General features: G+C 42.4%; 1 long non-coding RNA gene across 2 annotated transcripts; it reads left to right on the forward strand.

Moving 5' to 3' along the window:
- Nucleotides 1–422: 422 nt before the first annotated feature.
- On the forward strand, nt 423–12635 carry LOC128413749 (uncharacterized). Of its 2 annotated transcripts, none has more exons than XR_008330433.1 (3): nt 423–518; nt 3260–3382; nt 11812–12635. It is a non-coding gene; the product is annotated as an uncharacterized LOC128413749 (long non-coding RNA). The 2 variants fall into 2 exon arrangements; XR_008330432.1 differs by having other exon boundaries at nt 3265–3382.
- Nucleotides 12636–13118: the final 483 nt, after the last annotated feature.

A 13118-nucleotide genomic window follows, 5' to 3' on the forward strand; every position in this document is an offset into this window, starting at 1 on the left:
AACTAAAATGACATTTAATTATATGATGTTTCTTTTCTGGTATTGAAAAAGTAAACATGTTTTCAAAACACTGAATAAAAAGGCAGTTAGTAAGCCAAGGAGAGTAGTATTGTTGCAGCTTCTGACTGGCTCTATGCCTACAGCCTAAGACAGAAAAGCACATTCATCTACAGAACAATGTTGTGGGATTTGAAGGAAGTTGGAGACATCACATAACCACCACCAGCAGCAGCAGCGAGCAAGAAGGGGTATGTTTCTCAGAAGGAGCAGTCTGGGCAGTGATAACCTAGCAGCAGTGCCCTTCGGTTACAACTCATAATGTGCTAATGCATGTCAGTTGTTGTCACTGTGCACTATGATGTCATCCATCTCAGCAGTTATGACACAAATAGTGAAGTCACCCCACATTCCAAGAGACAGAGGATAAGGTTACCAGCTCTGGCCTTTGACAGTGACAATGGGAGGTAACAGAGAAGTGGACAACTAGTAAAGGATCTAAACAGGAGAAAAGATTTGAGGTAAAAGTGGAAGGGAAAATACAGAAAATGTCATGAGAGTGAGGCGCACTGTTTCAATGTGGTGTAATCAATGGAAATGTGGAGGGATACAAAAAAAATTCTGTGCATTTGTAGTAATGGCAGTGAACAAGAGTTTCCAAGACAATGTCTGATGTTTCTGTGCTCTTGAACCAGGTTTGCACCAGAGTCTCCAGTAGTTGATGAGAATTATTCATGATTTTGCTTGGCTACAGTGTTTTTTGTGTAACTATCCACCAATACGGAGTGCCATCACATCTCTTTTTTTCTGCTACCCATGGAATACATTTTGTGCTGGCACCCATAGCACTTCTATCAAAATATGAGTATTGGCATATCATTTTTAACCCCCCACCCCAGTGCGGATGGCTGTACTGGGTTTCAGTGCATATTTATTTTAAAATATTTATAGGTTACGTTTCCTAAGTTATGGTTTGTTTTAAAAGGCTTTAACATTCTATTATATTGTTTTGGAGGTTGGGTTTTATTGTCCTTTGGCTTGGTTTCTTGAAAATTCAGTTTTCCCAGTGAAACTTTCAGACATTTTCTGCTTTACAATAATTTTATGTGAGGGACCTTCTTGTGTGCTTCCAACCTCAAAGCAGCTTTGAATGTTAAAAAAAAAAGGAGGGTGAGGCAGGAAGTGGGAGGGATTCCACTTCCTGTTTTGCACTTCCTATATAATTCCCAAAGTGAAATGTTTGTACCTCATTCAACAGAAAACTTGAGAAACAGAAACAGCTTATATTTCTCACCAGAGGGTTAGGAGATTTATGACTTCTTTACTGATATTAGAGCATCAATGTAGGAAGAGGAAATCCAAGCCATTCAGCGTTTTCTCTTGGTTTTCTATAATGTCTGAAGGCTTACATATCTTCAGATAATAGTCTCTGCCTTTTCTTCCTCCATTTTGCCCATATGCACCTGGGCCAATCCCTAAATTGGGCAGCGGGGGGGGGGTTACACATGTACAGCAGGCTCCCCACTTCTGACTGCATCCTCAAATGGACAAACAGGAGCATGGATGGAGGGGGCTAGGCCAGAGATTGTGGCCCTGTTTTTCCTCTCACATGAGTCTAAGAGCATGAGAGATGAATGCCTGAAAAGGGCTCAAGTGTGATTAAGAAACTGAACCCAATAAGTGCTCTGCAAATAGCTTCAGACTGGAATTACAGGGTATACTCAATGGTCAGGATTCCAAGGGGGCAGGGTTACTAGGGAGCAGAAAATATGTTTAACCACCACCACACTGATGTCTGAGTGTGCCTCTTTACTTTCTATTCTACATATGTGGCTCCCTTTATTTTCTGCTATATAATCATGTCCTTCACTCTGCTGGGAGAATTTACGTGTTGCACTTGAGAATAAAGTAGAAGCAAAATGTGCCCTCCATGCCAGCAGTGGGTGGTTGGGCCTTACTGGCAATGTCTTTTTTTAAAAAAAGTTTTTATTAACAATTTCAATATAACAGATTATCAAAACATATCATATTCATTTCCCCCACCCCCTTCAAACCTTCCCTCCCCCCCGAGACTTCCCTCAGCTCCTCTCTCTGATTTTCTCAGAACATATTATTCTCTGCATGTTGTAAAATTATACATATCCTTACAGTATCTATCTACCATGTTATCAACTACAGTGGTGCCTCGCAAGATGAAATTAATCCGTTCCGCGAGTCTCTTCGTCTTGCGGTTTTTTCATCTTGCGAAGCACGGCTATTAGCGGCTTAGCGGCTATTAGCGGCTTAGCGGCTATTAACGGCTTAGCGGCTTTAAGAAAAAGGAAACAAACTCGCAAGAACTCGCAAGAAGCAAGCCCATAGGGAAATTCGTCTTGCGGAACGACTCAAAAAACGGAAAACCCTTTCGTCTATCGAGTTTTTCGTCTTGCAGGGCACCACTGTAATAAATTTGTGTATGTTTATTCAAAATCTGTTGTCTTTTAGATAAGTTGTAAAAAGCTCCCATTCTTCCTTAAAGTCACAGTTGTCCTTATCCCACAATTTGTATGTCAATTTAGCCAGCTCTGTGTAGCTCATCAATTTTTCTTGCCACTGTTCTTTCGTTGGGGTTTCCTCATTCTTCCATCCTTGTGCTATCAAGACTCTTGCCGCTGTTGTAGCATACATAAATAAGTTATTTGTTTTTCTTGGCAGGTCTTGTCCTACAATCCCTAACAGAAATGCTTCTGGTTTTTTTTACAAATGTCATTTTAAACATTTTTTTTCAACTCATTATATATCATTTCCCAATTTTTTAAAACTTCTCTACATTCCCACCACATCTGATAAAAAGTCCCTTCTTTTTCTTTACATTTCCAACATGTGTTTGACCCAGTTTTGTACATTTTTGCTATCTGTACTGGTGTAATATACCATCTATACATCATTTTCATATAATTTTCTTTCAAAAGAGAACAACCTGTAAATTTCAAATTTATTTTCCACAATTTTTCCCAGTCCTCAAATTGTATATTATGTCCTATATACTGTGCCCATTTGATTATGACCGATTTGACCTCCTCATCTTTTGTGTCCCATTCTAGCAGAATGGGACTTACTGGCAATGTCCCTGTGGTTGCTTGCACCCGTCTCCAGCAGTCCTTTCAATAGACAAACCCCCATTCTCCACACACACATCCCGTTCATCATTATGATAGGCATTTTGCTAGTATTGTAATGTACAACAATGGATTCTAACTAGCATTTACGATGTCATGTTAAGTGCAGGATTTGGAGACTGAACCGTCAATACATATCCTTCTTCGTCTGGCATAAAGTGATTGGCAGAAATCAAAATGAACAGAGGAGGGCTGATGAATGAAAGACAACTCCTCTGCCAGTGAAGGTTAAGTCTCCATAGTACTAATAGTCTTTTCAGCACTAAGTCAGGCTGTTGTTTTGAAAACTGGGAAGCAGGATTTGCCCTCTTGCAGCTGTTGCAGCTAGCAAGTATAAGGGAGCAAGAGGATTCAGTTCATGCCTGATGATGCAGGACCAAAATCCATCCTCCTTCGCTAACAATGGCTGTAAGACGGAGCTGAGGTGCTTTGCAAAACTCTGTAATATCCAAAATGAAGCAGGAAATAAAACAGTTCTTTTTATCTCCAGTGTAATATTAGCTTAACACCCCCTACCCCAGGAGAAATGGCAGAACCTTGGGGGCAAGTGGAAAACAGGTGTCCTAGGCCTTTTGGGTTTGATGAGAGGGAGGAGAGACAGAATCCAAGACCCTTATCCAATCCACCCCTTAATTCTTCGCTTTGACTTGAGACCCCTTTAAGCAATGCCCCAGATACTTTCCTGAATCCCATAAAATTCATTGACAGTGCTGTGATCAGAGCCAACTCCTCTCTGCAGAACATCACTTCTTCAGCTGCACAGCCCCATCCTGAGTCCTATCGTACTTTCGGGACCGCCTCTCCTGGTATGTCCCACAGAGGACCCCTAGGTCCATGAATAATAATAGCTTAAAGGTCCTGGGCCCTAAAGAAGCCAGACTTGATCTCCTTCCGCAGGGCCTGTAAGACAGAGCTATTCCGCCTGGCCTTCAATTTGAATTAGCCTGATCCTCTATTCCCTTTTCCCTTTCCTTTTCTATGAAGAAACCCTTCTGGAACTCCACATTTAAACTCTTCCCTGGTCTCCTTGCTGGCCCTAGTAGGACCAACTTGGCCAGTTAGCCCTGGTGATCATTTGATGTCTACTGACTGTGGTTCCCCCACCCCCAAAAAAATGATCCCTGAATTTTTGAATTTTATTGACATTGATGCTGCATTTGTGTTGTATTGTATGCTGTTTTTAAGTCGCATTTTAATCAATGTTTTATATTTGCTGTTAGCTGCCCTTAGCCCAGTTTTTAAACAGGGAAGGGCGGGGTATAAATAAAAATTTATTATTATTATTATTATTATTATTATTATTATTATTATTTCTTTAGGGTTGGTTTGCTACAAAGAAAATGGTACGCCTGTACCTTTTATACTTCAGGTGGGTGTTCACATGACTGAGTGCTCCCCTGTGCCATAAACAAGCAAAAAAAAAATCTCTACTGAGACTAAAGGGAAAAAATCTCATTGTTAAGGAGGCTTCTAACCTTGCAATTTTCTATGCACAAGGATTAAAAATAATAACCATTGTTATTGCAATAATTTATTGCCTGCCCTTCAGCCTAAAGTCCCAGGGAAGGTTTCAGCAATTAAAACGCAACATTAATATTGCATCATATTGTGTTTTAATATCAAACAGTTTAATTTCAAAAACAAAGTGGGTCCTAACAATATTCATCTTCAGTGTCAAAAGCCAGAAAAAGGAGGAGGAGTAGGAGTTTGGATTTGATATCCCACTTTATCACTACCCTAAGGAGTCTCAAAGCGGCTAACAATCTCCTTCCTCCCCCACAACAAACACTCTGGGAGGTGACAGGTAGGTAGCTGTGTTGATCTGCCGTAGGCAAAACAAAATAAAAAATAAAAAAAATTCCTTCCAGTAGCACCTTAGAGACCAACTAAGTTTATTATTGGTATGAGCTTTCGTGGTATCTGAAGAAGTGTGCATGCACACGAAAGCTCATACCAATAACAAACTCAGTTGGTCTCTAAGGTGCTACTGGAAGGAATTTTTTTATTCTGTCAGGTGAGTGAGGCTGAGAGACTTCAAAGAAGTGTGACTATCCCAAGGTCACCCAGCAGCTGCATGTGGAGGAACGGGGGGAGGAGCCTTGTTAAAGAGATGCATCTTCAGCAATCGTCCAAAGCTGTATAATGAAGCACACATCTCTGTGAGAAAGTAGTTCCACAACTTAGGGGCTGCCTCAGAGAATGTCCTCTCCAGGGATCCTCAGCACCCACCCTTGCGGCATAAAGTGGTACAATCTAGAAACAAGCTTATCACTTCAGGTGCTGTCTGAGAGAATTGGAACAAGCACAACAGCATGCTGGGAAAGTGAAAAGCCTCCTATAAGCTTCCTTTTCTTCTGTTTTTGAACATAGTTTTTATTTGATTTTGCAAGCGTAAAGTTATAACAATGCATATCCACCTTTAGAGATTTCTCCGAATCTCCAGACTTCCCACCACCCTCTCCATGGGTCTTATTGTCAACATTTTCAGCTGCGTATTATTTCATGATTTACATTTTGTATCTCTCCATATTGTCCATAGTAATTGTTACATTACAAGTGTTGTTAAAATCCTGCCAATGTTTTCATCTGCTTGCAGTGGTCTCCTAAATAAATTATAATTCCCCCCATTCTTTCTTGAAGTTTTTGTCTTCTTGGTTCCTGAGCTTTCCAGTCAGTTTTCCAATTCCACATAGTCCAACAATTTAATTTGCCATTCTTCTCTAGTAGGGTCTTTGTCTTCTTTCCATCTCCAGGCTAGTGGCATCCATGTGGCTGCTGTCGTATACATAAAAAGTCATCTCCTTTGGGATGGCGGTACCTACAATTCCTAATAAGAAAGCTTCTGTTTTTTTTTTGGTTTTTTTTTAATAAAAGTTATTTTAAACATTTTTTTTCAATTCATTATATATCATTTCCCAGAATGCTTTTATTACCTTACACAACCACCACATATGATAAAAGGTACCTTCTTTTTCTCTACATTTCCAGCAGGTATTTGTACTTGTCTTATACATTTTTGCTAACTTAAAGTAAAGGTAAAGGGACCCTTGATCATTAGGTCCAGTCGTGGCCGACTTGGGGGTTGTGGCGCTCATCTTGCTTTATTGGCCGAGGGAGCCGGCGTACAGCTTCCGGGTCATGTGGCCAGCATGACTAAGCCACTTCTGGTGAGCCAGAGCAGTGCACAGAAACACCGTTTACCTTCCTGCCGGAGTGGTACCTATTTATCTACTTGATCTTTGACGTGCTTTCGAACTGCTAGGTTGGCAGGAGCAGGGACTGAGCAACGGGAGCTCACCCCATCGCGGGGATTCGAACTGTGGTTTAACCCACAGTGCCACCCGCGTCCCTTTGCTAACTTACTAGGAGTCAATTACCACCTGTACATAATTTTCATATAGTTTTCTTTCAGCGTACAATATGCCGAGAATTTCAAATCTGTTTTCCATAACCTTTCCCAATCTAAAAGTGGAATGTTATGCCCCAAATCCCTCACCCAGTCTATCATTAGCCTCTGATAAGCTTTCAAGGAGCCCAGGATTTTCGAACCCCACTGCATGAACTCCATTTACAACATCACGATCCAGCTCCTTCCTAATTTTAGTACACCTTGTGTTTTACTTACTGTTGTGGGATGTCTTATGAAAAGTATCTTGAAGGGGGTTATTATTTCCTTCCCTGTTGGAGTGGGGGATAACTGATGACCCAGCTTCATCCCACCAGAAATGACCCTTCTGAGTGGTTAGCTTTTAACTTGTAGAGAAGACAGCTTCTGCAAGCTGCCTTCCTAGAGCCCTAGAAAGATATGCCTGTATCAGCAACGGGATTAATTTAGAACCTGGATTTGAATCTCTTGGGCAGTTAATAACAGTCAAATCCACTGAGACAGCATGGGCTCATTTGATTTCATAATCTCACATCTCTTTATACCCTGCAGAAACTTTACATTGTTTTGCTAAGAAATGAGGAAGCGTTTCAAAAGAGATCATCACAGGGGAAAATAAATCCACTGAGAGCAGAGCCATGTGGATCAAGGCATTTTTACTTGGCTACTCACCTGCTGTTTAGCTGATAAATTGATGATTGTATTGAAAGGAATTTGCACAACAATAATGTGTGCCCTTTCGTAATTTAACAGATGATAGCTACCACTTATTGGTGAAAGGAAAGGCCATCTTTAATATTATATATTTAATTCCCTGGTACAGTAACACACCAGACCCAAAACAGTATATACACTCCAACATTTCTCTGATGAAAATAGGGGCATCCTATTTTAATCATCATCATCATCTCTCGCTTGAATTACTGCAATGCGCTCTATGTGGGGCTACCTTTGAAGGTAACCTTGAAACTACAACTAATCCAGAATGTGGCAGCTAGACTGGTGACTGGGAGCGGCTGCTGAAACCACATAACACCGGTCTTGAAAGATCTACATTGGCTCCCAGTACATTTCAAAGTGTTGGTGCTGACCTTTAAAGCCCTAAACGGCCTCGGTCCAGTATACCTGAAGGAGTGTCTCCACCCCTATCGTTCTACCCAGACACTGAGGTCCAGCTCTGAGGGCCTTCTGGCGGTTCCCTCACTGAGAGAAGCCAAGTTACAGGGAACCAGGCAGAGGGCCTTCTCGGTAGTGGCATCCACCCTGTGGAATGCCCTCCCACCAGATGTCAAAGAGAAGAACAACTACCAGATTTTTAGAAGACATCTGAAGGCAGCCCTGTTTATGGAAACTTTTAATGTTTAACAGACCACTGTATTTTAATATTTTGTTGGAAGCTGCCCAGAGTGGCTGGGGAAACCCAGCCAGATGGGCGGGGTATAAATAATTTCTTCTTCTTCCTTTTCTTCTTCTTCTTCTTCTTCTTCTTCTTCTTCTTCTTCTTCTTCTTCTTCTATTTATACCCCATCCAACTGACTGGCTTGCCCCAGTAACTCTGGGCAGCTTCCAACTTATATAAAACTAAAAACCTTCCCTATACAGGATTGCCTTCAGATGGCTTGGGGGTCAGATAACTCTATACCCTCCAACATTTCTCCGATGAAAATAGGGGCGTCCTAAGGAAAAGTGGGACATTCTGGGATCAAATCAGAAACCAAGATGGCTTCTGTAAATCTGGGACTGTCCCTGGGAAATGGAGACACTTGGAAGGTCAGAAACAGCTTCAGAAATGCAAGAGTATTTTCCAACTAGCTGGTAAATTGAAAGTTGCTATTACTGATTAGTTTAATAAGCCAAGGTATGCATAGGCTTTGTGTGCTCACATGCAACACATTTGCTCCCACTTTGCTTCATGTGAGCAAGGAAATAAACTAGGAAGCCACAATTAGCCATAGCTTCCTGTTAGTTCCAAACAAGGGACTCTGGTCGATTGCCTTCCAAACAAGCCAGTCTGAGAAACTCCCTTGGCAGCTGCTGGCTCGATTCCTCCCAGAGGACAGTCTGACAGGCTACTGTCAATCTGATGCAGCTGGCCCAGAAACTAGCAATACGCGTATATTAGCGCATTCCTGTAAGAGCCCTGGGAAGGGAAAGCAGAGCTTAGATTTTGGGACTTAATGCAGAAAAGTTTATTAAAAGGCAGCAACAGCTAAATCACCTTAGCTGCTGAGTATGGAGTTACTGAAACCTATCCCAGAAGGGAAGCAGGGTGGCAGTGAGTCAAGGCAGGTGGCAGTGTGGCAATGCCTAGATCAATGAGGGAGGGGGCAGGATGGTGAGGAGAAAGAGATGGAGGTCTTTACCTATTCTTAAACTACATAGAGAAGTGGGGAGCTAGGTTGTAAGAAGGAAATCTGGTGTTCCTAGGCTACTGTATGCTACTGGGCAGGATCAAAAGGACTTTGAGGGGATCTGGTGTCCCCTGGCCCCAGTAGGGCATCCACTGGGCAGATATGCAGACAGATGAGATGCAAAGATGGGCATCCAGCTGGAAATTTCAAGAGTCAAATCAGACAGTGTGTCTATGAGCAGGACTGCTCTCAAAGGCAGCCTAAAATCCAGAAAAAGAGGAGCAGGGGTGGTGAGGGGTATAGCCTCGGGACAGGGCATGGGCAGAAAGAGCACCAAAGGCTGATTAGAAAGGCTCCTGTGACATGCTAGGAATGTGGGCTTGGGAAAGTACATCTTTGTTTGAGACTCTGTCCTGCCATTTGATGCCTCAGCCTTGGCCCAGTATACCTGAAGAAGCGTCTCCATCCCCATCGTTCAGCCCGGACACTGAGGTCCAGCTCTGAGGGCCTTCTAGCAGTTCCCTCACTGCGAGAAGTGAGGTTACAGGGAACCAAGCAGAGGGCCTTCTCAGTGGTGGTGCCCACCATGTGGAATGCCCTCCCATCAGATGCCAAGGAAATGAACATTTAGAAGGAAATGACTTTTAGAAGACATCTGAAGGCAGCCCTGTTTAGGGAAGTTTTTAATGTTGATGTTTTGTTGTGTTTTTAATATTCTGTTGGGAGCCGCCCAAAGTGGCTGGGGAAACCCAGCCAGATGGGCGGGGTATAAATAACAAATTTCTATTTCTGTTGTTGTTGTCATCGTCATTATCACCACCACCATCATCGTCATGCCCAGCAGTGTGAAACAGGGCTGTGTTCTCACCCCAGCTCTCTTTGGCATATTCTTCTCCCTGTTGCTCTCATATGCCTACAGCTCAACTGAAGACAGTGTGTACATCCATTCAAGGAGTCACGGGGGGTCTGTTCAACCTGTCTTGTCTCCACCTCAAGACAAAAGTGTGGCAGGTTCTTATCTGAGAGATGTTGTTTGCAAATGACGCAGCCTTGACAGCGCACTCTGAGGAAGCTCTGCAGAAACTCATCAATTGTTTTGCCCATGCCTGCATGGACTTCAACCTTACCATCAGCCTGGTGAAGACCAACATCCTGGGTCAGGATGTTGCCAGCACACCACACATTAGCATTGGTGAGCACAAGCTTGAGGTAGCCATAACCAGCAACCCTTCCATTGACAGGGCTAAATAAGGTAGCAATACATGGTTGGTTCATTTGCATGTGCTTAGACTTAGTTACAGGCTGATTGCCAGGCTTGGCTCCATTCCCAACATCAACGCTCTTGGATCTCCTTTCCTTGATTCTTGAGACTCGCTTTGATCCATAAGGAAGTGATCTCAATAAATCACTAGGCCAGAGCTGTGTTTTTAATGTCTACAAACGTTTTGCAGGGAGACAACACCTTAAGGGTTAAGAGAAAATGGAAGCTGCGGGAAGTCTCATCTCAGAGTTCCCGAATTGTTTTGTCGAATTAGCTTTCTATAGGTGAGGAACATTTACAAAGATTTAACCTTCTTTGCGCCATTCAAATTAAAAACACCTGCTTTGAAACTTGGAAAATGTAAGGATCAAGTCTTAACACTGACTGAGGACTTCTCTGCCCTATTACAAGTGGTTTGAAGATAAGTCTGAAACAACCATAAAACAGGGGAACATATGGCAAGGGAAAGCACTATATGATATACTGAAACTGCAGTAATGTTTTTCTATGGAGTGATGTTTCCTTTAATTTCCTAAAGTATGCTAGGAAGCATATTAATGTAACCAGATAGTCACATTATGCCAGCTCCCCTTTTATGACCAATTTAATGATGTACCCTGCTAATTTGCTTCTCATATATACCTTGTGCATAGAGGTCCAGTTGGCTTATAGGAGAATAGCAATGCTGTTGTTTTTATTGGGCCTGGATGGGGGAGTTGGAAACAGGTATTAAATCAAAGGATGCACATTTATAACCATGTGGATCTAATTAAGTCTATGAGTAAACTTTTGAAAAAATAAAAGTCCCTTTGTTGATGGCATAAGTTGCATTACAGAAGGTCTTATTTTGCTTTGTTTTGTTTTTCTTTTAAAAGGGGGCAGATTCTTTTTTCTGTTTGGCAATATTGCACAGTCTGAAGAGCAGTATTTAACTTTATTGATATACCATTCATCCCAGGCTTGGTTCCAAAGACATTCCCACCACTCCAGTGTGAAGGTTTCGTAGTGATGCTGCACTCCCCACATCTTCCTCATCATACTTTGCTGTTTCTAGAGTGCTGAAAGTAACTAGGTGCAATACCTCAGAGGCTGCTAACCCGTGGTCCTCCAGATATTTTTGGACTCCCATCAGCTCCAGCCAATGTGGCCAATGGTCTGGAGAACCAATGAGAGTTGTAGCACCTGAATCTGTGCATAAACAAAAAATAAGAACATAAGAGCATAAGAATATAAGAATAGCCTGTGGGGTCAGGCCAGTGGCTCACCTAGTCCAGCATCCAGATACCTGTGAGAAACCAGCAAGCAGGACCCAGACCTCCTGTAGTTTTCAGAAGCACCATTGGCCTCCAGTTTGTTGACATGGCAGAGCAATGCAATCATGGCTAGTAGCCATCGATAGCCCTCTCCTCCAGGAATTTGTCTAATCGTCTTTCAAAGCCACCTAGGTTGGCGGCCATCACTGCCTCCCAACTAAACAAATCAGATGCACAAGGGAATGGAGGACAAAGGTAGAGGAAGGGTGGGCATCTTGAGAATGTGAGTTCTTACCAGGCATTTCAATCCACTTAGGGAACCCCTTGCCGGTGTTCTTGCTGGGAGGAAGCTGTCGGTGACCTCTGATTGATTTTCTAACCAAAGTGTTCTTCCTCTCACTTCTAGCTTTGCTGCAGTGGAAGGGGAAGGAAACTCCATGAAGCTGATGGCCCGTTAGCTGACAGCTGTGGTACCAGGCCCCTCGCTAATGCTCTTGCTGGCCCATTGCAGCAGCCCCTGACTTCCTCATTGGTGGCTGGGACCAGATTTCCTCTTGCCTGCACTGCAACCACAAGGCAACAGTGATATTGACAGTTCTAACTAGTGCTGTTCCAAAAATTCCTCCCCTACACACACACACAAACAAACTGATTTTTATTTTTATACCATTCACTCACAGTTAATGAGAAAATAAATTATGTTTGGGAAGAAAGGAAGTGAAATTCTTATTGTTAAAGTGCATATTTTTGTTGCTTTCAGGTTGCCAGAGCATGTTGGTGAGTGTTCTGCATGCAATCTCACCAACAGTCTGTATTCTACACCTGCCCTCAGTGTCCACATTTCCCCCAAATCCCATGCCATCCTCCACCGGACTTCCTTGGAAGCAGGGGAAAATGGAGAGGCTACTTTCTGTGTTCCCAGCCACTGTTAGTCCTTCTTTTGAAAAACATGAAGTCTTTTTACTTTTAAAGAAACCAATATGGATTTTTTTAAAAAAGGTAAATGGGATGTACTGATCTCGGATGCTTGGTAACCAACCTCCTATGCTTCAGTCTGAGTTCCAGGGAAGACACTATGTGGTTAACATCTCTTATGGGGCTTTTCAAATTAGGAAGTTCAGACAGCCAGGAAGTCTTCTGAATAGGGATGGGAGAGAAATGCAATTTTTGCACGTTAATGAGAAAATACCAAATTCGCACTCCTCAAATGAATATTTGAACTAAGTCGGGTAAAAGCCACCTTGCTTCCTTAGATGGAGTATAGATGAAAGTAGTCCAGGTAACTAATTGGAAAGTTATTTAAGGGATAGTTCCATTCTGAAAGAACTGTCATGTTCAGAACAACTGAACTATCGTGAAAGGGCCTCAGGAGGTAGACTGGAGATAAAACTAAGGATGTTTGTTTGCTTATTTATTTTATTCTTCTCAGGGGTTCAGAACCCTAGATTCACTAGGTGGTGCTGTTGGTCTTTATCATGGTGCAAATAATGTTGTTGTTGTTGTTGTTGTTGTTGTTGTTGTTGTTGTTGTCGTCGTCGTCGTTGTTGTTGTTACAGGACTCATCTCTTGTGGCCTTCATACATGCCTGAAAATCCTTTTTGCTTCTCCAAGCCTTTTCTTGACTTTCCTGGGAACTCCACTGGTGACATTTTTTTTTAAAAAAAGTTAAATGACTGAATTGTCATATTAGTAACTTTAAAAACTGCCTTCACT

This window comes from Podarcis raffonei, chromosome 5 (genome assembly GCF_027172205.1).
Source record: "Podarcis raffonei isolate rPodRaf1 chromosome 5, rPodRaf1.pri, whole genome shotgun sequence".
Classification (NCBI taxonomy): domain Eukaryota; kingdom Metazoa; phylum Chordata; class Lepidosauria; order Squamata; family Lacertidae; genus Podarcis; species Podarcis raffonei.